At 40.0% G+C, this 27,047-nt stretch overlaps 1 protein-coding gene across 3 annotated transcripts in view; it reads right to left on the bottom strand.

Moving 5' to 3' along the window:
• Positions 1-27,047, bottom strand: part of FARS2 (phenylalanyl-tRNA synthetase 2, mitochondrial) — a 524,099-nt gene that overhangs the window by 427,592 nt on the left and 69,460 nt on the right. Inside the window, exons 2-3 of one of the 3 annotated variants that reach the window (XM_011962639.1) lie at positions 5,632-5,659; positions 5,257-5,315 (exon numbers count right to left, since the gene is read on the bottom strand). The exons of the other annotated variants lie outside the window; for them this stretch is intronic. The gene's annotated coding sequence lies outside the window, so the exon portion shown is untranslated. The remainder of the gene's footprint in view (positions 1-5,256; positions 5,316-5,631; positions 5,660-27,047) is intronic. 3 annotated transcript variants of the gene reach the window in all.

The raw sequence follows: 27,047 nt of genomic DNA, 5'->3' as shown, positions 1-27,047 counted from the left end.
TATATAGCTCCAGTCTAAAAATGAGAAAAACATCAGAAAGATCCAACTGACAGACATTCTACTAAACACCTGACAGGTACTCCTTTAAATTGTCAAAGTCACCAGAAACAAGGAAAGTATAAGAAACAGTCACAGTCAGGGAAAGATTACTGACTAAATGTAATGTAGCATCCTGGAACAGAAAAAGGGTATTAGGTAAAAAATAAGAAAATCTGAATGAAGTGTGGATTTAGTTAATAATGTAACAATAGTGGTTCCTTAACTGCACCAAGTGTACCATGCTAATTTAAGACATTAGTAAAAGAGAAAGGGTGTAGGATATATGGAAATTCTCTGTATTATCTTCCCAATGTTTCTGTAAACCAAAACCTGCTCTAAAATACAAAGTTTACTGAAATATTTATATACATTTCTAAAAAGTACTCAAGGGTTGAAATTTTGAAAGTTTAATCATTTTAACTGTTTCATCGAGGATGTTTTCAAGAAAAAAAACTTTGCTGATATTTTCATATGAATTGAATTAAACCTACAAGTCAATTAGGGACAAGTGACATCTTCAGTATGTTGAGTTTTCCAGTCTGTGAGCACAATATGTCTCTCCATTTATTTGGGTCCTTTCTCAAAAATCAGGTTTTTGTAATCTTCAGCATACAGACCCAATATGTTTTGTTAAATATATACCTAAGTATTTCATTTCCTTGAGAGTGATTGTAAATGATATTCTGTTTGGAATTTTGGTTTCCACATATTCATTACCAATGTAAAGAAATCTCACGGATTTTCATGTGTTGATCTTATATCCTGAAACCTTGTAGAACTCACTTATTAGTTTAAGGAGGGTGTTATGTTGTATTTTTGATAGACTACTTTGGATTTTCTATGTAGACAATTATATCATCTGAAAACAGACATAGTTTTCTTTCTTCCTTTCTAATCTGAATGTCTTTTATTTTTCTTGCCTTATTGCAGTGGCTAGAACTTCTAGTATGATGTCAAGAAGAGTGGTAAAAGCAGCCATCTTTGTTGTTTTCCCAGTCTTAGAGGGAAAGCATTCAGTCTTTCACTATTAAATATGAGGTTAACTTAAGATTTTTATAAATGTTCTTTATCAAATTGAAAACGTTTGCCTCTATCCGTAGTGTGTTGAGAGGTTTTTTTTTGTTTGTTTTGTTTTGTTTTGTTGTTGTTGTTGAGACAGAGTCTCGCTCTGTCACCCAGGCTGGAGTGCAGTGGCGCAATCTCGGCTCACTGAAAGCTCCACCTCCCAGGTTCACGCCATTCTCCTGTCTCAGCCTTCCCAGTAGCTGGGACTATAGGCACCCGCCACCATGCCCGGCTAATTTTGCTTTGCATTTTTAGTAGAGACAGAGTTTCACCATGTTAGCCAGGATGGTCTTGATCTCCTGACATTGTGATCCACCCGCCTCGGCCTCCCAAAGTGCTGGGATTACAGGCGTGAGCCACCGCACCCAGCCAAGAGTTTTTATTTTTATGAGTATTGAATTTTTCCACATGCTTTTTCTGTATCAATTGATATGATTTTTTCTTCTTTAGCCTGCCGATAATGGTAGATTACATTTATTTGTCTTCAGATACTCTAAAGATTGAGTTTTAAAGGATAAAAAGAACTTCACCAGATATTCATAGAAGAGCATTCATGTTTATTTGTTTAATGTCTATCCTTACTACACAACAAGAAACACAGTGGCACAGATTATTTATGTTTTATTTAGTACTACATACTTAATACCTATCCCAGCCGCTAGCACATAATAAGCAATCAATAAATAAAGAGGTGGGCCAGGTGCAGTGGCTCACGCTTGTAATCCCAGCACTTTGGGAGGTCAAGGCAGGCAGATCACAAGGTCAGGAGTTGGAGACCAGTCTGGCCAACGTGGTGAAACCGTGTCTCTACTAAAAATACAAAAAAATCCATGGCTCTGGTGGTGTGCACCTATATTCCCAGCTATTTGGGAGGCTGAGGCAGGAGAATCACGTGATGGAGGTTGCAGTGAGCCAAGATTACACCATCGCACTCCAGCCTGGGCCACAGTGCGAAACTCCATCTCAAAAAATAAATAAATAAAAAAAATAAAACAAACAAGTAAGTAAGTGAGCCAATAACACAACAGACAAGTACACAGACATGAGTGTATATATATTTGGAAAATGGCCAGTCAGCCAGGGTAACAGCAGCAGAGATTATGTTGAAGGAGGGGCCAGAAGAAGGCAGAGCTCCTATCTCACAGCACACACAATACATCCATTCAAGACACAGCAAAGACCTAAATGTAAAGACTAGTGACCAAATGTGCAGCTTGTACAATAAAATATATGAGAATACTTTCATACCTTGGAGTGGACAAAGGTTTTTTAGCATACAGAAAGCAATAATGATGAAAGAAAATATTTAGAGAATGGATTTTTTTGAAAATTAAAATCTTATATTCCTCAAAAGACATCTTTAGGAAAATGAACAGGGAAGCCAAAGACTGGCAAAGAATATGATACAAACTGACACCTGGATATATGAAGAATTCCTACAACTCAATAATCAAAAGACAAATAGCTCAGTTAAAAACAAATCAACAAAAGATTTGAACAAACACTTTACCAGAGAAGATACAAAAAAGCTGATAAACACATGAAAAAGTGCTTGACATCATTAGTCACCAGGGAAATGCAAATAAAAGGCAGTGGAATACCACTCTTAGTTATCACCATCATTATTATTGTTGTTGTTGTTGTTCCAGGAGAAAAACTAAATTTAAAAAGACTGAAAACACCAAATGTCGGTGAAGATGTGGAACAGGCAGAACTCTCAATCTGTTGGTAACGTAAAATGGTACAGGCTCTTCAGAAAAAGGGTTGGCAATGTTTTACAAAGCTAAACACACACCTACCACATGATTCAGCAATTCTAATCCTAGGTATTTAACCAAGAAAAAATACTCAGAAGAAGAGTTGTACAACCACTGCAGCTGTATTCATAACAGCCTCAAAATGAATGCAGTCCAGATATCCATCAACAGAAGGGTAAACAGTGGTACAATCATAAAATGGATTACATACTCACACATACACAAACTACTGTATACACAATGTGGATGAATCTCAAAAACATTTGATAAGTGAAGGAAACCAGACACTAAGAATATATTATATATTATATATCATATATATATGGAAACTATATAACAGATAAAACAACTTTCTTGGTTGGAAAAAAATCGGAACAATACCTACTTCTAGATGGTGTGAATGAAGACTGACCAGAAAGGGGCATGAGGGGACTTCTTGGGGTAAAGGGGATGATTAGTATCTTGACAGAAAGTTTAAATTGCAAAGACACACACTTTTGCCAGAACTTAATGAAGGGGCCAGGTGCACTGGCTCACACCTGTAACCCCCATAGTTTGGGGTGCCGAGGCGGGAGGATCACCTGAGGTCAGGAGTTCAAGACCAGCCGGGCCAACATGGCAAAACCTCATCTCTACTAAAAACACAAAAATTAGCCAGGTGTGGTGGTGGGCGCCTGTAATCCCAGTTACTCGGTAGGCTGAGCCAGGAGACTCACTTGAACCCGGAAGACGGAGGTTGCAATGAGCCAAGATCATATCACTGTACTCCAGCCTGGGTGACAAAACAAGGCTCCATCTCAAAAAAAAAAAAAAAAAAAAAAAAAAAAGGAACCTACTTAATGCTATAACCAAGGTCTGTGAAGTTCACTACATGGAAATTTTACTCTAAAAAAGAATTATATATAAATGTTGAACTCCAGCTAATTAGTTATCGTTATCCACATTTAAGAGGAATTCGCAACATATTTGAAACCTATCAAAAAAAAAAAAAAAGAATTGGTGGAGGATACAGGGATACACAGATGAATATGTGACTATGAAGCAAGTACAGTAATATGTAAATTGTAGAATCGAGGTGGTGGCTATGTGAGGTTTAACTGTAAAATTTTTTCAACTTTTCTTGTATGCTTGAAAATTTTCATAATAAAATGTTGGTGGGAAAAGTAGGCACAGGATTGGATCAAGAATACAACGGTACACTCGGGGGCATGGATCTAACCCTGAATGTCTAAAATTTTCAAATCCTGGGCTCTATGGATATCTCAAGGGATGCTCAGGGAGTGAAAGTGAAACAGGAACATAGGGTTCAGTCCCTGATGAAACCACAGCAATTCTACTTTATTTATTTTATAAACTGGCCCTTCATATAAAATAATTTTAATGACTCCAATGATGCAACGAAACCCAAATACACAGAAAATCACTGCTGGAGGTGATGACGAATTTTATCCACCCAAGTACTATGGGCATCAGTGAATAAAAATGTACTCATGTATTCTTCCAGAATGGTTGATATGCAGAGTGGTTTTTCATATGTATGCCCAAAGACATGGAACTCAGGAAAGAACGTTAAGAATCAGCTGCTTTAATATCTTGACCTTATGGATGAGAAAGTTTGGTCCTGCGAGGGAAGAGACTTGTGGGTGACTGCATGTCCCTGGAAGTCACGGTGAGGTGACAGGACGCTCCGGTCCATGAGCACTGCTGATCCAGGCCTGCTCTTCCACACCGCCACATCCTGCCACCATCCCCAGGACTCCTCAAGAGTCTTTTAATGAGATTTGCTCACGGTTTCTGGTGACAAGGCATTTGAAAAATAAGGTCTGTGCTTCACAGGACAAAATGCTTCCGAAACAAAGTCCATTCTCTTCACTGCCTGTGAAAGATTATAGGCCTATTTTCTGATTTTGACATTTATTTGAAATTCAGATTCTACTGTACAACCTAATAGGAGCTGTGGAGATAATTAATACAAATGGAAAATCTCAGGGTAAAATGGGAGAACGGAGAAAAGGGAACATTCTTAAAGTTCAAGTCACTTTCCTGTGCCACTTCCCAGCATTTAATTGTGAGCTATTCTCAAACACAAAATTCAAACACTAACCTGAAATTACTCTGCTCTCTACATCTCTTACCACTCATCTCTGTTGTATTCTGCACAGAGAGCACGTGGACCTCATTTGACACATGCATGCCTGAGAAGCTGTGGGTAAACTGCTACGTAAAGGAGACCTAGAACTGGACTTTTGCTGTAATCAAGAGGCTGCTCTTAATTTAATGTACCTGGGGGTGAAGTGACACTCCTGCCAAACATATTCTGCCTAACGACCAGGTTTACAATCTGTGCAGTCCTGGGTCTTTCTGAGATTTTTCTAAATCAAAAACAGCAGCTTGCCTTTAAGGTTTTTCACCTCTGTAGCAGATCAATGAGGAATATCTCTAAAAGCTGGTTATCTCCTTCTTTTTTTTTTTTTGAGATGGAGTCTCGCTCTGTCGCCCAGGCTGGAGTGCAGTGGCCGGATCTCAGCTCACTGCAAGCTCCGCCTCCCGGGTTTAGCCATTCTCCTGCCTCAGCCTCCCGAGTAGCTGGGACTACAGGCGCCCGCCACCTCGCCCGGCTAGTTTTTTGTGTTTTTTTTTTTTAGTAGAGATGGGGTTTCACTGTGTTAGCCAGTATGGTCTCGATCTCCTGACCTCATGATCCACCCGTCTCGGCCTCCCAAAGTGCTGGGATTACAGGCTTGAGCCACCGCGCCCGGCCGCTGGTTACCTTCTTACTAACACCTCCAGCAAAACATCTGGTGGAAGAACAGACGCATAATAAAAATAATTATAATGGCGTTTTATTTTATTATTATTATTATTTCTTTATTCAGCAACCACGCACTTCACATACATTGTCTCATCTAGTCATCAACATAACTAAAGATCAATATTACATTATAGAAAGGGAACACATTGGCCAGGCGCGGTGGCTCACGCTGGTAATCCCAGCACTTTGGGAGGCCAAGGTGGGTGGATCACTTGAGGTCAGGAGTTAGAGACCAGCCTGGCCAATATGGTAAAATCCTGTCTCTACTAAAAACAAAGAAAAATTAGTCAGGTGTGGTATCACACACCTGTATTCCCAGTTAACTGGGTGGTTGAGGCAGGAGAACTGCTTGAACCCAGGAGGTGGAGGTTGCAGTGAGCTTGAGATCACGCCACTGCACTCTAGTCTGGGTAACAGAGCAAGACTCCATCTCAAAAAAAAAAAAGAGAAAGAGAAAATGAGGCACTGTAGTTACACAGAGAAGAAGCGGGACTGGCAAGCATCGGAAATCCAGATCTAACTCCAATGCCCATACTTTTTTCCACTGAATTTGGTTGACAGATAAATGTCAGTTATCCCCGCCAAGCGAGCTCACTCTCACTTCACTGACTCTGGTGAGTGGAGCAAATTTTATCAGTTGGTGCAATGTGTCCTCTCATACAGACAAAGACTTCAAGGAGATGCTTCCATAACACACTGCCTCCTCCCTAAACCACTCAAGGTCAGTAAACGTTCAGTTGCCTGCACTTGACCTTTCAGCCCAGCAGATTAGGGGGGTACAGTATACTCAAGACGACAACATGGGTTATCCAAGACATAAAGACAAGCAGCAGCAACTACTCTGAATGGGAAAAGGGGACATACCTATGTCAGGGCCTTCCTTCGGGTCAGTGTGATCTGTCACAAATTCCTGTTACTTCCTCTCCGGGCCTGTGTGCCTCCATCTCCAGGAACCCATCCCCATGCCACAGTGGTATCAGCCAGCAGATATGCCCACAGGGAATGAGGTCCTTGCCTCGCCAGCCTCTCTACAGGAAACAGCTGCAGTGGCTTTCCTGAATCTCAGCTTCTGACTTAGATAAACTGGACCTGGAGGCCACTTGCTCTGAGGTCACCACATCAAAGGCAGTGACTTCTGTGTCGTTTGGTGAACCAAAATCTAAGCATCCATTGAGGTGAACACATGCCCAGAAACAAGCCTCCGAAGAGAAGCACGGAAGGCACAGCTGTCACGCAGCTCAGAGCAAAGACAGAGGACACCTGAGAAGCAGGCAGTGTCCATTCTTAGCCATTGCCACATACAAGGACCACTTACGGCTGTGGCTAGAATTTGAGCTAATTTATTTTTATCTTTTAAAGGGACTGGGGAGGTAAACTTCATTTTTGAAATTCTCAAGTGGTAAAACTGACACCACAGACTGGGGCAGAGAGGAATGAATATTAGTACAGTAGACAGCTACCAAGGCAAAGGTCCTCTCCCTCCCACAGGAGAATCCCCAGACAGGACCCATGTCATACCAGCTCATCCTCCACTTTCATTCACGATACATTCCTGGAAAAGGTGATAAAAACTTGATGTACAGAAGTTCAACACTGGGTTTACATGTTTCAGAGAACTAAAAATGTGTAAAATTCCTAGTTATAAAATGTATATTTTTATATCCAACTGTTAAGGAATGCACACTTTTAAAACACATCAAGAATAACTGAAACGTAGGCTGGGTGCAGTAGCTCATGCCAGTGATCCCAGCACTTTTGGAGGCTGAAGCAGGCGGAACACTTGAGGTCAGGAGTTCGAGACCAGCCTGACCAATATGATGAAACATTCTCTCTACTAAAAATACAAAAATTAGCTGGGCGTGGTGGCATGCACCTGTAATCCCAGCTAGTAGGGAGGCTGAGACATGAGAATCGCTTGAACCCAGGAGGCGAAGGTGGCAGTGAGCCGAGGTTGCACTCCAGCCTGGGCAACAAGAGCGAAATTCCATCTCTAAATAAATAAGTAGATAAATAAATGAAATGTACAGTTTTTTCTACAGTAATAAACAACAGTTTTGTCAGCAGTAGTACCATCTCTAATCGGTAAAATAGATTATTACTACCATTATGTACCATCTCTAATCGGTAAAATAGATTATTACTACCATTATTAACTATAAGGAGATATCAATGGTCATTTCATGCAGATTAGGGCAGAAATGAGTGATGTAGATTTTAATGAGGTCTTGTCTGTTTTCTTGTAAGGCACCAGCTACCTTCTGTTGATGACAAGTCTGTAGTAAGCTGGATACCTAGTGAATGGACCCATGAACTCTTTCCCAGTATTTGAGTTCCCAGAACATTCTGATAATAATTTTCATTTCATATTTTAACAAATAAAAGCGTGGTGAAGGGAATTAATTAGAACAAATAAAAGCGTGGTGAAGGGAATTAATGTACAATTTTGAAAAATCAACAGCTTAAATCCCAGCAATTACCAACAGTAAATAAAGATATAATGAAAAACATCCTTTACAATAACAAATATATAAAGGGGCCTATGTGAAACAAGTCACAAAACTTTCTAAGAAACCCTGAAAGAAATTTGGAATTCAAAAGGGAGACAGTCCTTGTATATGAAGATTGAATAGTATACAATGCCGCTCTACCCAAATTATTGTCCTGGAATTCACAGTGAAAAGGTCTGCAGAAGAAAGGGGAAAACAAGGGGAGTGACTTGACTTGTGAAAATGATTCCCAAGTTCGTTGGAAAGATTAAACAATTGACAGGACCCAGGAATTTTTTTAAAAAATTTCTTAAATTTTATTATTATCTATTATTTTAAAAAATAGAGCAACAATAATGAAAACTAACAAAAGACTTGACACAGCAAACAAACTCTGATATATTAGCTCTCTCTCAGTCTCTCTCTCTCTATATATATATATATTTATACACATACACACAGACACACACACACACATACACACATATATAATCTCATAAACCAATGTAGAAGGAATAAATTACATACAAAATAGTGTTGAAAAACTATTTGGGTAAAAAAAAAAAAAAGAAGTGATATTTACTTCCCGTCACGTGCCAAAATAGAATGTACAGGGTTTTATTACCTGTTTAAAAAGAGAAAACAAACAAAAAATACTGGTAATTCTTTAACTGATTTTGTGTGAGGAATGACTATTTTACAAAAGAAATTTAAAAGAAGTATACAAAATCAAATGAATGATACATATATTTGACCACATGAAAATTGAAAACTTCTGATGTTTACAAACATCAAAAACTTGCAAAGCTGAAAAAGCAATTGTGGGAAGTATCTGCAGTGAATGAGGAAACACATGCAGATATTTTCTTTCAAAACTAATCTGAAAAAATATAAAGAATGAAGAAGACCTACTATTTGATAGCACAATCAGGTGAATAAGAGCCAGTAGCAACTGTACGTTTTAAAATAAAGGGTGTAATTGGATTGTTTGTAACTCAAGGATAAATGTTTGAGGGATGGATGCCCCATTCTCCACAATGTGATTATTTCACACCGCGTGCCTGTGTCAAAATATCTCATGTACCCCATACACATATACACACCTACTATGTACCACAATTTTTAAAATTAAAAAAATAAAAATTAAAAATAAATTTTAAAAAATCTGAACTTTTGAAAATAGGTTATCTGACCATAGGTTTATGAGATCCACATATGTAAAGAAAAGTCTTTGGTTTTACAAACACTTTGAAAAGACTCATAGCTTCTAGTTACATGGGTATAAAATAAAGTCACTGAGACTTTTAAGATCCATCAGACTGCCACGTCTCTGTTCTTCCAGAAAAAAAGGCTGTCTTATTTTATAACCCTGTAGTGTTATATTTAGAACTAAGGTGTTCTTTATTTTCTCCTTTCTGAGTGTTTTTACCAAAAACCAAGCTTACCTTTCAGTCTGTTTATTTGTCAGATACTTTTAGTATCTGAAAAACAAAAATAAAACACAATAGGAAAAAAAAGCTGAGAATTAATGGTTCCATTATATTTATACCTCTGCAAATTTTCCTATTAAGCCTTAAGAGAGCTCTGTGCTGAAGAAACAGGTCCACTGCTCCTCTGACTGTGCACTAGAAAGACAGTGGGCAAATGGGGAGGCACCTCAGATTCAGCACAGGCTTAACAATAAAATCTATTCCTCTCTCTTCTCCTCTAAACAAAGCAAAATAACTCAGAAGTATAAAAAGAATGGAATTAAAAGCACAGGTATCACTATCTACTACACATACTGTTCTGCTACCTTGACAAGATGACTGAATTAAAATGAGGCCTATGTTTACATATCAAATGTCAACAATTTTTCACTTTCCACTTGGCTAAATGTTTTATACCTTTTGATTACTAGTCACACAATTTCTCCAAAAACTTAAATCTCCAGTAATAGTGAAAAATTCATTTATGACACTCGTACACACTGAATCATCCAATAAAACTTGATTTCACCAAACAGCAGCGATAAAGTATTATAGAAAACTAATTTACATTACAACATGTTAATATTCACCTAAGAAGATTTGTTCCTAAAAAAAGAGCTTGGAACAGTTTCTATCTGAATGATAAGTCTAATTAATCAAATCAATTCTACATTTCCATTTTGGTAAAAAAAAAAAAATCAATATGTAAGTACAAAATACAAAGATGAAAAAACGTTCAACAATATAGTAAGCTTTCAATACTGAAGAAGAAACATCAACATAAAGCACCTGTCCACTTAACTCTGGGTCCCTCCCTGGCACTTAATCATTTCTTATTCTCATTTCCCCTCTCTGTTTGTTCCTCTTTCAGGCCAGGGCTGTTAAACAGCTCACAAAGGATCAGATGGGAGCAGAACTGAAATGGATATGGGCTTTGCAAATACAAGAGTCACTTAAAGCAATGAAAATCCTGAAGTGAGGAGACTGATTTGGAAGCAGGAATTCAGACAACACCTTTCTAGAGTACGGTCATACGCGTGTCAAGGAACTAATGCTCTCACAGGTCAAATGTCAAGAGATGGTGACATGCCTTAGAAGCCATATTCAGTTTCATCAACTTAAATCATCAAACTATCATAGAAACCATCAAAAAGCAGTATCAGATCCCAACTTTAATTCATAAATAGAAAGCTTTGCTTCTCAAAACAGGGCTTGCCTACATATGGAGCTGGGAAGCAGCTGTTCCACACCGCCCTAAGATAAATATGGCTCATAGGCCAAGACTACACATTTTCACAGAATAATATTTTTATTCCTGGAGAGATAATATTTTTGGATTGTTTTCCTGATATTAAGCGATTTATCATTATTTTATGTTAAAGACAAATGGGGAAATATTACAGAGGAGAATAAAATCATAATTTTGGAACTAAAGCCCCAAAACTATTAAGTATTTCACACTTTACATCATCATCTTGTATGTATAAGTATACATACACATCTTCCGCCAGACTTGATTTTCAAACAAACATGAGCAAACCACTGTGCACCTCTTCTTGTCTGGTAAGAATTAATCCTGGTGACTTCCCACAGCAGTACAGTAGTGCATAGCGATCTACTTCATTCTTTTCAATGGTGCCAAGTATTCCGTCATATAAAAGCCCATGTTTACTTAGCTGTTTCCTTACTGATAAACATTTGTTTCCAATATTTTGCTAAAATCAGTAACTCTATAATGGAAATACTTGTATCTTTTCATACACATGCAAGCATTTTTAGAATAAATTTCTGAAAGCTGAATTGCTCATCAAATGGTTTGTGTGTTTTATATTTTAACAGATAGGGCCAAATGGATCTCCTAAGAGGGAGTGCGCCAGTTAGGACTCCCATCAACAATGTACCAGTGCCATACTCCCCGCACCCTTTGTACCACTGTGATTAAACTATTTTACCGCTATACTGCCAAGTAGTTTTACTACAATAGTTACTGTACACTAAGTGATAATGTGAGAGGACTTTAAAAAAAAGTCCTACTTTCCAAAATACTGTTGTTTAAATCATCATCCCTGGCCACAAACATTTTAAAATGTATGAAGCCAGAAGGCCACCATATTCATAGGGAAATATAAATACATTTCTAAAAGAGCATATGATTAACAAGAGGACAGGCATCAAGTCCCTTGGAGGCTTAGGAGAAAGAACAGCAAATGTAGAGGATGCCAGAGGAGACATTCCTGGAAGAGGTTGAGGTTCCCACTGGATATTGAATGATGAATCATACTGGGAGAGCCCAAAGCAAACAGGGATGATGCAGGAGATGGTAGATGATGTGCGTACAAAGTCCACAACGGCAGAGCTCGAGTCAATAGAGAATTGTATGGTAAGCTACAGGTCTAACACCTGGTTAGGGACTGCTCAAAATACAAACAGGCCAAACAAGAGAATCAAAACAGTGGCCAGAGTACAGTTTTTAAAGTGCAGGAAACTCAACTATACTCAGCCACCACCAGTTCAGAAAGACACTTGCCTCTGCTGAAGGTGAATACGTCCTCATTGCCCAGCAAGGTAGGAGGTTCCTCAGACATGTCTAGACTGCATAAAATATCTACTTAATATGACAGCATTGCTCAAAATAAGTAAGTCAGAAAATAACCACAACTTTCCTACTTCGTGTTTCATAATCTAGCTGGTCATTACAGTTCAGTCATTTCAAACTGCAAGCAGCAGCACACTCCAGCAAAAGAAAGGGGTTTTGAAAGAAACAGTCCTGGGCTCAAATTCTGACTGTGTCGTAACTAGCAAATTCATTCAACCTCTTAAAAAAACCACAATGTCCTTATCTGCAAAATGGTCATCAAGGCTATGCAGATGAAATGGGATGGGTATGAAGCTAGAGGGCCATAAGAGACATAAGTCTCCTTCTCCTCCCTGTCCATCTATTTCAAGTAAGACCAAAATAAACAGTATTGCTTAATTATTGACTGTTCCCAAAATATTTTAGTTTTCTAATTTCATTGCCGTAACTCCATTAAAACAGTAAAAAAGTATTTGGTGATGAAAAATATCAAGGCGATTCAGAAAGCAGAATGGTACACTTTAGAGGTTACCACTGCCAAGAAAAAGTATTATAGATTAAATTCAAAAGATCATATAAGAAAATCAATATTAGTATAACATTCTTGATTTGGTCTATAAACCTAAGAGCTGGGTCAACTAAGAATAACTCATTTTGCTCAATAAAAACCAATGTTCAGTATCCACTCTTCTCTACGACTTAATACTGAGCCATTACCTTTTTAATGCGGTTCATCCTTGTCTTGATTCTCATCACCCTCCCATGAAAGCGTTTGCCCTACGTGCCCTGCACACATCATCACTAACCCCTTGGGCACAATGTCATATGCAATATACAGACGATTGGTGTGGAAACCACCTAACATTGCCCTTGTTTAATTTGTTTCCTCTGACTCTGTAACATCTCACATCCAACATAAAGAGGTAAATACCTTCAGGTGTATTAAAAGTAAGGGTCTCTGAGTTAGCATGGTTTTAAATAACACAAGTGATGTTAATCGGAGTAACTCAGCTACTTTAGGTATAATATCAATCATCAAAATCAGCCAAAAACTGCTAGAGGAGCATCTTCCCAACTTCACATAAATAAATCTGCTACTTTCTTAACATTCCATGCTTTCCATTAGCCTTTCTATGGCTCTGCTCATTTCTTTTTTATAACCATATACTTCTTTCTATTGATTCTTAGCACTTCATATATTGGCAGGAAACTATTGCCAGCCTAATGTCATGCATTTATGCAGTGCTTTCAATGAAGTCATTTTGGAACCTCCTTAGCATTCTGCTGAAGATGATGTGCTATGCCCCTGCAACGTGGGCGGCTTCATTCTTCTTTATATTGCCAGCACACGACCCACTGCTTGCTGCACACTGGGTGCTCAGTGTGTATCACTGGGGCAAGATGACAGCATGTCTCTAAAGTTACACTGTCCTCAGTCTGAATCTCAGCGCTGCTACTTCCCAAATGTAACCTGAGGCCTGGGCAAATCATGTGACCTCTCAGGGATTTCGTTTCCTGTCTGAAACTAAAGGGGATCAGGAATATCTATTTCATTGACTTTCTGTGAAAACTCAATAAAATAATGTATTTACAGTGACTACTACAGCAGCTGTGCCATGGCATATTAGGGCTCAGGAAATTGGAGCCAATTCACTAAACCAGGCACGTATCCTCATTCAAGTTCTTTTGGAGATCATAAATGACCTCAGCAATGTTGGGTAATAGGTTCAGAGTAGGGCAGTAGGTTCAGGGGTAAAGCCCTCTCTCTGAGACCAGTCACTATAGAGGTGTGACCCCAGGCCCCAAGAAGTAGCTGATGCTCTCTGAAATTCACTTTGATAATGCTGAATTATTTCCCACACATTGTTTTTAGTTCAGTTCTGTCAATGTTGACCTCGCTCTGCCTTTCAGACTCAACCCCACTCTGACCCAGTAACGACATCAGCTGAGGTAAAACTGGGCTGGCTCACCCCCAGCTCTCCCTTACACATGTCCATCTTCATATCAAACCTTTGGTATTTCACTATTGGCAATAATAGCACCAGGGGAACTAGAGACAAATGTGAACAAGACATCAGGTAAGTTAACTTATGTGATCAGACAGGAGAAAATCCCAGCCACCAGAACACTGTTATTCAAGCTCTTCCCTGTGGCCAGGGAATCCTAAGGGGTATAATTTGGCAGACTGGACATGGGACATGTCAGAGATGTGATCCATGGCTCTGGTTAATCTCTCATTATGAATATCTAACTACATAGCACTTTAAAACTACAACTCATTAGTCAGGCAAAAACTCTTTGAATGAGGTAACATTAACATGAAGAAGGCCATGATTAAGACAGCCAAGCAAAATAAAAGAGAAAATTCATTCTGTTAAAGCCTATCTAAGTAAAATACTGAAAACATCATAGAAATGAGACTCAAAAAATATATATGTAGAGTAAGACCATCAACCAATTTTTTTTTTTGAAAGAGTTTCACTCTGTCACCCAGATGTGATCTCGACTCACTGCACCCTCGACCTCCTGGGCCCAAACAATTCTCCAGCTTCAGTCCCCCAAGTAGCTGGGACTACAGACCACACCACCACACCCGGCTAATTTTTGGGACATTTTTGGAGACGGGGTTTTACCATGTTGCCCAGGCTGCTCTAGAACTCCTGAGTTCAAGCAATCCTCCTGCCTAGGCCTCCCAAAGTGCTAGGATTACAGGCGTGACCCACTCCACCCAGTCAAAACTTACTGAATTAATGTCTACTACAGTAACATTCACTCCTGTAGAATTTACAGACTACACACTCAAATACATACATATTCTGACTTCTCCAATTTAACTACCCCATTAGAGAAGAGTGAACGAATACATCTCTGGGGAAGCATGCATAATCCAAAGGTATCTGTCAATGAACATAAAACTTCATTGATGCCACCTGTTTGTGAATCATTTGCTACTCCATAATATTCCTGTATTCATTTTAATTTCCTCCAAAGCTTTGAGTGACATTAAAACTCCATGAAGATGCGCTACAGTTATTCTCCTAGCCTATACCATATAGGAGGCAACACCCCACACAGTACCCTCAATGTTCCTGGGGTACCCGTGGAACCAGCATAAGAAACATAGCTTCCTCTGGGGATACATAACACTGAGCTGAATGGAGCCACCAGCACAGAAGCAGCATAAGCTAAATCTCCTCTCTCGTGGGACTTAAAACCTACTTTGGGATGTAAAACGGAAAAAGCAAACATCTACATGGCGAAGTAGGTCTCAGAGATGTTCAAAGAAAGGGAAATCACAAAAGAAAAAAGTGAGGATGGATAAGATTTAGAAGACAACACTACACTACACTCTGATATAATAATAAATATATATATTTGCTCACTGTCCCAGGTTCCCATCAAGGGCTCCTAAAATCTTTGTAGTATCTTGATTGATAGGAATAATAGGAGCAGCTTGTCTTCTAAAATTTGGTGTTTGTCCCATTCCTGATTGAGAACTCCTAAATCCCGCAGAATTTCTAGGAAGCTAGGAGTACGTTTTGTTCTCATAATGCCACTCTTGGTGGCCCATAAGACAGCTTCCGGATGAACACAGGTCTCCAGAAATATCAAAGCAACAACTGAGGGCCTCACGAACAGAAAGGGGAAAGGGGCTGGAGATTAAGGCAATGACCAATAGCCGATGATGTGATCTATCATGTCTGTGTAATTAAAGCTCGATCAAAACTCCTGAACCACAGAGTTGAGAAAATATCCCGGCTGGTGAACACATCCAAGTGCTGAGAGAACGGTGTGCCAGGAGATGGCATGGAGGCATCACACCCAGACCTCTTCACCCCGTGTATCTCCTCCTGCGTTGTATCCTTTATAATAAACTGTTAACAGTAACTGCAGTGCTTTCCTGAGTTCTGGGAAACTTTCCAGCAAATGATCAAGGGGACCCCCAATTTATAGCCGGTTGGTCAAAACTGCAGGTGATAACATGGGATTTGGAACTGGAGCCTCTACTGCGGGTAATCTTGTGAGACAGTTTTTAACCTGTTGGGTCTGGGCTAACCCCAGACAGTGTCTGAATTGAATTGTAGAACACTCAGTTGGTGCCCAGAGACTTGGATGATTGGTTGACATAAAAACAAAATTTTTTAAACTCATACATTTGTTGTCACAAGTTTTATTAAAAACAAACAAACAAACAAAAACAGGTTGAAAGCATATCAACCATGCCAGGGCAACAAAAAGACAATTGAAAAACACTGGTGAATTCATTCCAGATCTCAATCACAATTCATAATTTGGAACCATCGCTCTGACATTGGGAGAAACTGAATAAGGTAAAGCATATGACTTGTTTTACAAACTGATAAGCTACATTAACTTTAAAATATTTTATCACATGGTTTACCTCACAGTAAAAAAGGATTGCCTCCAATCAACTTGTTTATAAGTTGGTTGGTAGCCACATTTTTTGTTTTAATAGAAACAACATTAAACAGAGACTTTAGAAATCGACCAGGCTACATTATCACTGAAACACAGCACTCTAATACCACAGAACTTACCCACCACACAGAAGAGGATGACTTTGGAAAGTTATAGAGATAAGACACTTTCCTTCCTCGAACTGCTCAGGCCCGCTAATCCCACTTTATCTCCAGCGAAGATGTATAAGGTCATGCCTGAGGAAGTACAAAAAAGGAGCTCTTTGGCACAAAACTGGGCAAACTGCAGTAAGAAATTAGTCCAATATTAACAGTCAGGTTAAAAACAGAAGGTTCCGGAACATGGGGCTGCAGAGAAAAAGTCTACATGTTAGGTTTTTTTCTTTTATTTTTAAGGACCTTTTACTTATAAAGCATTCTTGCTAGGAAAAGATTCCTAACTCAATTTGCCATAAAATCTTAAAAGTCAACAGGGATAAGGTAGGAGTCACCAAGATACCATAAATACACTGACATCAGTTATCCTTCAAACCATACAGTAACACCAATGAAAAGATGTAGCCTTAGTGGATGTCAGAGACATGATGGACCAGAGGGATCAGTTTAGGAAATGGAGGCAGAGATTGCCCCCCATCATATGGGAGCTCAAGGGCACAGAGCTCAGCCAGAACCTAGGTCTCCTGAATCTCGAGTTGTTCATCTTTGATGACATGACACTGCCAATGGAGAGCCTATTTCACGGTCTCAGTGTGAAAAACAAAAAAACAAACAAAACCCCCTATCATTGTATCATTCATGCTTAAAACTCATGGGAGAACATAACCGTAAAATTATAAAGAATATAAAATTATTTCCTAGACCAACATTCTCAACCAACAGGGTCAATAGTGCTTTTTGGGGAAGGGTAAACAAGGAGGGAGACTGAGCATTCTCTGGCTAAAATTATTTTCCTAATTCCTTAAAAATACACCAAAGCTAACACGTACACTTTAAATGAATAAGTGACTTAACAGCAACAAAAACAAAAAGTATACATTTAGATATCAAAAATCTATTAAAATCAGTATTTTAAGGTGAATGCAAAGAATGACATGAATTGCAGGTACTCTTTTACTGTTTGACAACCGGTCTCCCTACTCTCTGCACAACCTATGAAGGGGTAAAATTTCCCCAAAGGGTATTGAAAGTCATCTGTACACACCAGTAGTCAGCATGTCATTCCAATAACGTGCAGGACAATATCAACATCCAGTGGAATCCATCAAGTGGAAGTCAACACAGGGTCAGTGGCAGAGCGAGCTGAGCTGTCCCCTTTCCTGTACTATCTATTCTCAAGTGAGGCAGGTGGTAGACAACTCACTCCAGGATAAAGGGTAAGCAAGGAGAAAAGGAGGGAAAGATAAACTCAGCTCCAGTGGTACACTCTAAACCCTAAGGGCAATGTATTAGTCTATTCTCACAGTGCTAATAAAGACACACCCAAGACTTGGTAATTTATAAAGAATAAGAGATTTAATGGCCTCACACGGCCAGGGAGGCCTCACAATCATGGCGGAAGGCAAAGGAGGAGCAAAGGCACATCTTACATGGTGGCAGGCGAGAAAGTGTGTGCAGGGGAACTTTCCTTTTCTAAAACCATCCGATTTCATGAGACATATTCACCATCACACGAACAGCAAGGAAAAACCTGCCCTCATTATTCAATTACCTCCCACCAGGTCCCTCCCATGACATGTGGGGATTATGGGAGCTACAATTCGAAATGAGATTTGGGTGGGGACACAGCCAAGCCGTTATCAGGCAAGCTTCACATAATCTATAAAATCTATAGTATAGCCTTTCCTAGATGTTTCAACTCTTCATAAACCAATTTGACAAATGATATAGACTTTGTATTAAATAACAGAATTAAAGTAGAATCATAACGGTTAGCATTAGCACAGGCCTATAAAATGAAAGATAATAAATGTTAATTTCTTGTCCTTCCTTTTTTGTTAGGGTGTAGGCTAATTCAGCCAAAAGTTATGAAGGCACAATTTCCCTGGAATTTGTTAATTGAGATATCACTCCAGTGTAAGGAATCATGGCTAAGGAACAGCTATTGCCAGCTGCATTTGTGAGCGGCCTAAGCTGATTTACCATTACCATGATTATAGTTTTACAAATCTATTCAGTAATTCACAAGTTTAATGCCATTAATGCTGAGTTGGGCTAAAACACTGGTTAGCTGCACTAATTAGTTGAATAGAAGACTATCTGAAGTTATTAGAGGATTATATGTAAATTAATGCTAAGAGTATGTAAATAGGTTTCTAATTCCAAATATTGCCTCTAGAAAAAAAAATCCACAGCACAACTGCCCCATGCTCCCCACACCCCACTCTGACCATCTGATGACACTGGCACATGGAGATGCCATTCATGATGACAGAGCAAATCCTGCTGCTGTGAGTGCATCGGGTCACCCAAATGGCCACCAGGCTCCAGTGGTGTTCCTGAAGAGGGTGGAAGGAGAAGGCTGCTGCTCCTGGAACTTGAAGCTTTAACAAAGGTGACACAGGAGGGAGCCCAGGCCAGACTCTAATCCTGGCTGGTGCCAGTCAGTGTGGGAGACCAGACCTGCCCTGGCTAAATACCTGCTGGTGGATCTCAGAGCAGGCATGCTGAGCCCTGGGGACAGCAGCCACATGGGCCAGGCTCTGTCTGCAGAGCTGACACAACTGCTGTGTGCTGGACGTTAATGATTTTCTTCAGGGAAAGACAAAGTGGATGCTGCTCACCAAGTGTCAGGGCCCCTGCACTAGAATCTGTGACTGTTCTATCCAGAACAGAAGAAATGTCCCTTCAGTCACTAGCCTGGTACCTTGGGTTTGCCCTGGGGCTGCGCATAAGCTCTGAATCCAGTGAGTTACACATCAGAGAGAACAGAAGGCAGAGCAGGCTCCACTGATGGCACGGGAAATAAATAACACTGCACTCAGCCATCCTGGGTCATTCTCCTTTGGGATTTGTTCACTTATCTTAGGATGAGTTACAAAGAAATTCCCATGTCAGAAATTGAGTGTGCATATTCTAAACTGTTATCACACATTGCCAAACATTGTCATAAACATTGTCCCTGTAAATGCCCCCATCAACAATATATGAGAAGGCACTTTTCCCATTTCCCTCCTGACATGGTATATTGTGAGTTTTTTTCCATCTCTGCCAATCTGATGCTTAAAAATGTATGCTTTCATATTTATTTATAGTATTAGTGATGCTTAAAATTTGTTATTCAACTTTGGTACTTACTTTTTGTTAACAGCCTATCCTTGGCATTTTACTACTACTGTGCTGATTGTTTTCTTATCAATTTATCCATCATATGTACTGCAAATATTTGGTAATTTCTCCTTCATGCTTCCTTATGAAACTTAATAATAGAAAAAAATCATTTAAGATTTTCATCAAAAAGGATAAATTGAGGCATATTCATAAACAAGTAGACTATTTTTTCATGGCTAGCTTGATAATGAGTACAAGTAATTCTACCGGATACTTGTTTAGGAGCCTGCCGCTTGAGCTGTAGGAAGATTACTGGGCCCTACAATAAACTACCAGAGGTGCTTGTGGCTTCTGCTCTTCAGCGACTGAGTGATCCTTTGTGCTTGAAGCTTGGAGGCTGCACAAAGCTGAAATTGGCCCCTGCACAGACAAGCAGCCCAGGCAGCAAAGCACTGGGAACCAGCCAGTCCCTGCTGCCACTGGATGGCAGGAGGGGGCAGTACTCAGCATGCCCACTAGGTGCATTTAGCACCAGGAAGCAAAATCAGTGATGCGCGGCTCTGTCAATTTCCTTACCTGCACTATTCAAGCTGAAAATAGATTTGCTTCAGGTGCTCTGGCTCCCACAATGTCAGCAGTTCCTCTCCCCTTTGACTCAGAAAAAGAAAAGTAGATTTGAGAAGCACCCACCAGAGCTCCCAGCTTACAAGGGGGTGAGGGATCCAGAAGCAGCTGCTATGTCGTGCATCTGTGGAGTAGCCAAGAAATATTCAGCCATTCTTTCCTAACTAAAAAAAGACTGAACAAAACCAAAAAGGAACTTTTCAAACACTGAAAGCCTATTTTGATAAAAGGTGAAATTTCTCAAAATCTGCCACCATGAAGTACATAGATGTACAAGAAACCAGATGTGTTTGCCAGAGCTTGCTAACAAAATCCTTCCTGTGGCAGGGATGACATGTCTCTCAACATGATGCTCTCAGGAGGCAGGGATGAGACTGAGGAGGGATAGGATCTGTTCTTGGTGGAAAGTCCTGTGACTCTCCCTCCCTGCATGGGGTGAAGTACACAGTGACCTTGGTGCACTTCTTCCTAGAAGGGGACTAAGACTCAGGGGCTACCAGCCAAGTCTAGAAAGGCTCGAGTTCATTGTTCATTTCATCAAGTTGTGGTAGTAAACAGCTGGGTTTCTTCAAACACTGTCTGTACACAGTTTACTGTATATTTATGCTTGGAGTATGTGTACTGTTCACACATTGGTAAACAGAAATTTATCTCACAAAAGGGCTCAACTGTTTCTTCACTGACATGTTCCAAAAACTTGCCAGAAAGCAGAGCAATAAGTGAGAAAAGAAAGGGATGATGGTTGAAAGGTGGGGAAATCCACATTTTTCCAGAATAATAGGATGGAATTGTAACCAACATCTTGGTAAAAAAATAAAATAAAATAAAACATCATAGTCTCTTCGCCACAATAATACCACAGTACCTAAAAAGACCAGTGATTGGCAGGTGTGGAAAGAGAAAGGTGAAATAGATTATAAATTAATTGATAAAGCAAAACAAAAAAAAAAATCCCAGAAGTAAATTCCCAAGCAGCTTCAAGCAGGTGAAATGCATATGCATGATCCTCTCTCTTCTAAATAATTTTACAGCCCCATACAATAGAGTTTGTCACTACTGTTAAGAGCTAAAACAAGAGGAAAGAAACACGAACTGCGGCTTGACAGTTAAAGACTGGTTTACTTTAGATAAAACCTGAGAGGGCCTTCTGGCTGATTTCGTTCAGGAGTGCTTTCTCTTACAGACTAAGAGTATATATTGGTTTTAGGGTGAGGGGGCCTATCACAAGCTTGGCATGTTTCCATGTGAGGGAGAAGTTTTATGACAGGTTGGAATGTCTCCGGGAGGAGGGGAAGTTATCTTGGGAGCTGGCATCTTCCCGGCTGGAGGGGGATTATCTTGGGGCTATAATGTCTCTGGTCAGGGAGGAGTTTGGAATGTTTCCGGTTGAAGATGTTATTTGTGGTTTATGGTCGTGCTGACCTTAGCCATTAAGCTGATGCCCTTTGAATTCAGGTGGTTTTTGATCAAGGTGAATTTTAAAATGACAGTGCTTGTCCAAGATGGTGATACTCCTGCTCTATCAACTACAGAACCAGGATCAGCTCTGGAAAGTACTTGAGGAAGCCAGCTTCCCTCCAGCTCTTCCCTCAGGCCCAGCAGGGATGAGTCCTTCTGTCCCTGAGTCATTCTATTCTGTCCTCTCAGTTGGTGGTAGAAACCTTGGTAAGATTCTGGATGGCAGTTCCTTTACATCCTAATTGTCATATTTTAACAGAAACTCATAATGAAAAGTCAAGACTTCAAAGCCTACATCTCTAATTGTATAATATGAGGTACAAGGAAAGCAGCAGGAGTTTTTTTCAGCATCTCTCAAATCATAACATAAAAACAACCCAGGCTTCCTAAGGCCAAACCTTGGGGTCTCTATTGTGCAAAGAAGGTTAAGTCCAAGATGTCATAAAAGACAGGTTTATGCACTATTATCCTCAGTCCAACAAAGCTCTCTCACTTTAAATGACCCAGTGGGTCTTTAAAATAAATAAATTATGGAGCATAAACAAAGAAAAAATTTTTTGAGGGGTGGCATTTTACAGATCAGAGAAAAATCTAGAATCTTTGCATCTTATAAAAAATAAATTATATGCCCTATAATATCCAATATCTATATCTATGAGTATATGATGAGTACTTCCAAAATAATTATTTTTAATTTTCCTCTCAAAATGTATAATGTTTAATTAAAAAAATTAAAACCTGGAAACACAGATTTAATTGTTATTAAATTGATAAAAGTAATAATGCACTAGTTGCTTGCAAAAGAAAGCTTTCAAATAAAACAATCGTTTTTGGTAAGGACTGAAGATGGGAGCCATCACTGTGAAATGATGAAACTAATCAGAACAATCCACATATTGATCAATAACAAAGAAGGTAATCAGATGTCCAGGAATACTCACTTATCAAACTCTAATCATCACTGGAAACACTTCTAAGCTTTCTCTCTGAACACAAGCTTTTGTCTTTCAAAACAGCAGACAAAATCAAAACCAAAATAAACACCATACAGAGGAAGGTGAATCCTGCTTAGGCAGGCAATAAAAAGGAATTAGTGCCCGAAGGTCACATCTCTGCAAGCCCCACTGTCCCTCTGTGTGAGGGCTTTCACCAGAACAACAAGGGTCCCACACAACAAGATGAGCCCTCCAGGATCCTAATCTTACCTCCCATCCTATTACAACCAAAAGGAAACAAACCAAAGAAAGAAAAAGAATACACACTAAAGCTTTAGTTCCTCACTTAAAGCAGCCAATGCATTTAATTGTAAATTCAGGCAATGGAAACAATCTACCTTCATTCTAGTTAAAAAAAAAAAAACTTACTCCTTAATGAGAACATGCTCTATGCTTCCTCATCATATCACCAGGGATAAACACAGTTCACTGTGGTTCATAACCAACTTTTCTATACATTGGCAAACACGAATTTGTTTTTATAAAACACAGATTATACTCTGTACTTTTATTATCAAACTTTTAAACTATCCAGTGTTATTAAAATCATTTTACAATTCTTGGAAATAATTTCAGTGGCTACCTAACATTAAGCCAAAACAAAATGACAGTTTGTTTTATCATTTCCCTATTGGACATTCAAGTTGCTTCCCATGTTAAATTTATATTTATATAACTATTTGATGAAAGCTTGCCTGCCTCATCAGATTGTAAACACGTGTTTGTTTTTGGTCACCATTATTGTTCATTCTCTAGCAAAACCTAAAATATAACAGGTACACACAGCATGTGGTCAATAAATGAACCTGCCCTTCAATTCTTGCCTCAAACCAGCCTCATCTGCAAAAGGTTTTAGCACCAAGAGCTGGTTGGAAATAATGTAAGACATAATTTATGTCCCACCACACCATAAATTTTGAATAGCTCTACTCTATGTGTGTCATAACACACATGTGAAAGCGGGTGATCAAGTTATCTAGTTAATCTTTACTAAAGATCCTGGGAAATGGCTACTTGACTTCCTAAAAGCAATCAAAATATGAGGCAGATTTAGTGGATGAGGGAGGAAAGGGTAGCATCTGGAGGTTCCCGCATTTAACCAGATTTGATTGTAGAGACAATCTTTCAAGCACTTTATATGATACATTTCTATATGGATGAAAAATGACACTAGGGTATGAGTTAAACACAGAAGACACCTACCAAATGGGGATGAAGTAGTTACAGCAAAGTTTAGTGCAAATGTCCCTGACTGAACAGCCTCACCTCTTCACCCCTGCATAGTCCTAACCTTGTCTCCTACAAGGCACAGAGGCCACACTCAAATTATGACAAGAGAGAAAGATAAATAAACACAGGAATGCTTCCCCCAACACATCACCCAGGCCACACTCCACCCTCTGCTCACACTGTTTCCTCCCGTCTTCATGCAGAAGCTCCACCTATCCTTCCAGATCCACCTTAAAGGCTACTTCTACAAACAGGGCAAGAACACATCAAGTCCAATGCACCATCTGCCATCATGTGTAAAGACCTTTTTTACCCATAGGATTTTAGAAGTCTGAGCATCATGAAAAACACAAATGAAATACTTACTGAAACTAACACCTGGAAGGTACATAGTGACATCAGGAGAGTAACTGGGGCAATGATCACTTTGTACAAGTGACCCAAGAACAAAGGCTTTATGGAATCAGGAGAAATCCGTAACTTTTTTTTATTGCTTTGATGTCCAAGAGAAGGTCAGATCCTTTCTAAATGACCTGTCCTCATTGGTAACCTTGACATTTCCAACATAGCTGAGAGATGAATCTTATGTAACTTTCTCTAACAAAATTCAGCCAGCTTCCTGCTGTGGTCTAAATGGCAGAGCCCTCATGAATGAGATTAATGCTCCTGTAACAGAGGACCCAGGGAGTTAGCTTGGCCCCCACCACCACCACATCCAGGGCACAGGTAGAAGGTGCCATCTACGAGAAATGAGCCCTCACCAGACACCTAATCTCCTGGTTCCTTGGTGTTGGACTTCTCAGCCTCTGGAACTGTGAGAAATAAATTTCTGTTGTTCAAAAATGACTCATATTATGCTGCTGCCATTACAGCAGCTTAAATGAACTAACAAACTGCCTCTGACACTGAAAACGAAAGTCTTAGAAAGCATCATTTTCTCAAGGCTTGAGGTACCAAAATACATCAATTATTTTCTAACTTCTCATCTCCCTATCAAGAATTCCTACTTTTTCCCACCAATATTACAGCTATGAAAATAAATGTTGATGTTAAAATTCATACAAGTCACAGTACCACCTTAAGAGGTCCAAAGAACGCAAAGGAGGAAAGAAAGAAGCAGGTGTTTTCAGCCACAGCAGAAAGCTGGCACTTGGGGAGCTGAAGGGCTTGGTCCCCAGCACAGAACTAATGGATGGGCAGTCAGCAGAGGTGAACCTCAGCCCTCCGGACAGCTCCTCTTACTCTGTTTGTGGCCTCCCATCATTAACACTTCTGCAGCCCCTCCCTCCAGTTGCTTCTAGCTTGTGTTGATCTCTCTGGAGAGCAGCAGATCTTCAGGAGGATCCATCTGTTAGACCAGCCAGGGAGCATCCATGCCACTGGAACACTGGAAAGGTGTTTCCCAAGGTGTGCCCAGTTTCTCCAGACACTCAAGTGAAAAGTTGCCCAAACCTTCTGGAAAGCCATGGACTCTTCTCCTTTTTAGAGTCACGATGGACATTTGCATTTTCTGCACCAACTTGACCTTGGGATCTATTTATCGAATGGCATTATCCCAAGCATTGTGTGTTCTGAAGAACATCTTCAGGAAAGCACTTGCTTTTTCTTTCTTTCCCACATGGGCAGAGTGCAAATTTTCCAAACTTTTACACTGTTTCCCTTCTAATTATAAATCCCAACTTTCAGTCATTTCTTTGTTCCCACATCTAAGTATAGGTTGTCGGAAGTAGTCTGGCCACATCCTGAATGCTTTCCTGCTTAGGAATTCCCCACCCCTACCTTCTTGCCTCCCTTTCAGCTGATCCAGGTCAGGTAACAGAAAGATTCCTGTTACCAGCAACTAATCCATACAGATCTGCAGCAACTCGATCCTTTCCTCCTCGGAAGAAAGAATTCTGCCAAGGGGCATAAGGCAGAGTGACAGACCACAGCAACTTTTAGAACAGGAGTGAGAGTTTATTAAGTTTTAGAGCAGAAACAGAAGGAAGTAAAGGACACGTGGAAGAGGGTCAAGTAGGCAACTTGAGAGATCCATGAGCACTGTCTCACCCTTGACTTGGGGTTTTATACACTGGCATGGTCCGAAGTTGGCATTTCTCCTCCCTTAATTTTTCCTTGGGGTGGGCTGTCTGCAAAAGCAGCGGCCTACCAGCACTTGGGTGGGGCCACATGCATAGTATGCTTACTGAAGTTGTGCACATGCTCATTTGAGGCATTTTTCCCTTACCAGTCCAGTGTTCCTAAAGAAAGGCTATATACCAGTTAAAATCCATCATTTTACCTCTTAGTGTGCATGCTGGAGCCCACTTGCCCAACTCCTGAGATCTAATCAGGAAGCTGCTCGTCAAAAGCTCAGGGGTCCTCTACCTATTGGGAAACTGCCTTTCCCTGGCACTGGTAGTGACCAATTATTATTTTAGACAGACAGTTTAACAACTTCCTGACTATCACCTGATGGTCACCTGACATTCCTGGGAGGGTGCAGGGGGCCTCTCCACCTGCTCCTGTCTGGATAGCTATCTACTCTAACAACCCCTCCTAACATAGCTGACCAAGCAGAATTCCCAACCATAAGGAAGAACCTAACCATTTATCTCCTTGAGTTACTTCTTAGCAGCTTGCTGAAGCTGAGACAGGACAATAGGGTCTGGAGGCAGGGAACCTAAGGCCGATGCATGCTGAGTGGATATCAGAAGCTACTCCCTTTTCAACCACGCCCTTTTCAACCACGCCCTTTTCTGCATGGCAGTTGCTGACTGGCAGTCGGAAATGAAAGTATCTCTGATTGGCCCCATCCTGCAACCAATCAGACTGGTTGCGGGCCTACTCTT

The sequence above is a fragment of the Colobus angolensis genome, unplaced genomic scaffold (assembly GCF_000951035.1).
Source record: "Colobus angolensis palliatus isolate OR3802 unplaced genomic scaffold, Cang.pa_1.0 Scaffold6, whole genome shotgun sequence".
NCBI lineage: Eukaryota > Metazoa > Chordata > Mammalia > Primates > Cercopithecidae > Colobus > Colobus angolensis.
Note: the sequence above shows the minus strand (reverse complement) of the source record. Positions and strands in the feature narration are given on the sequence as shown.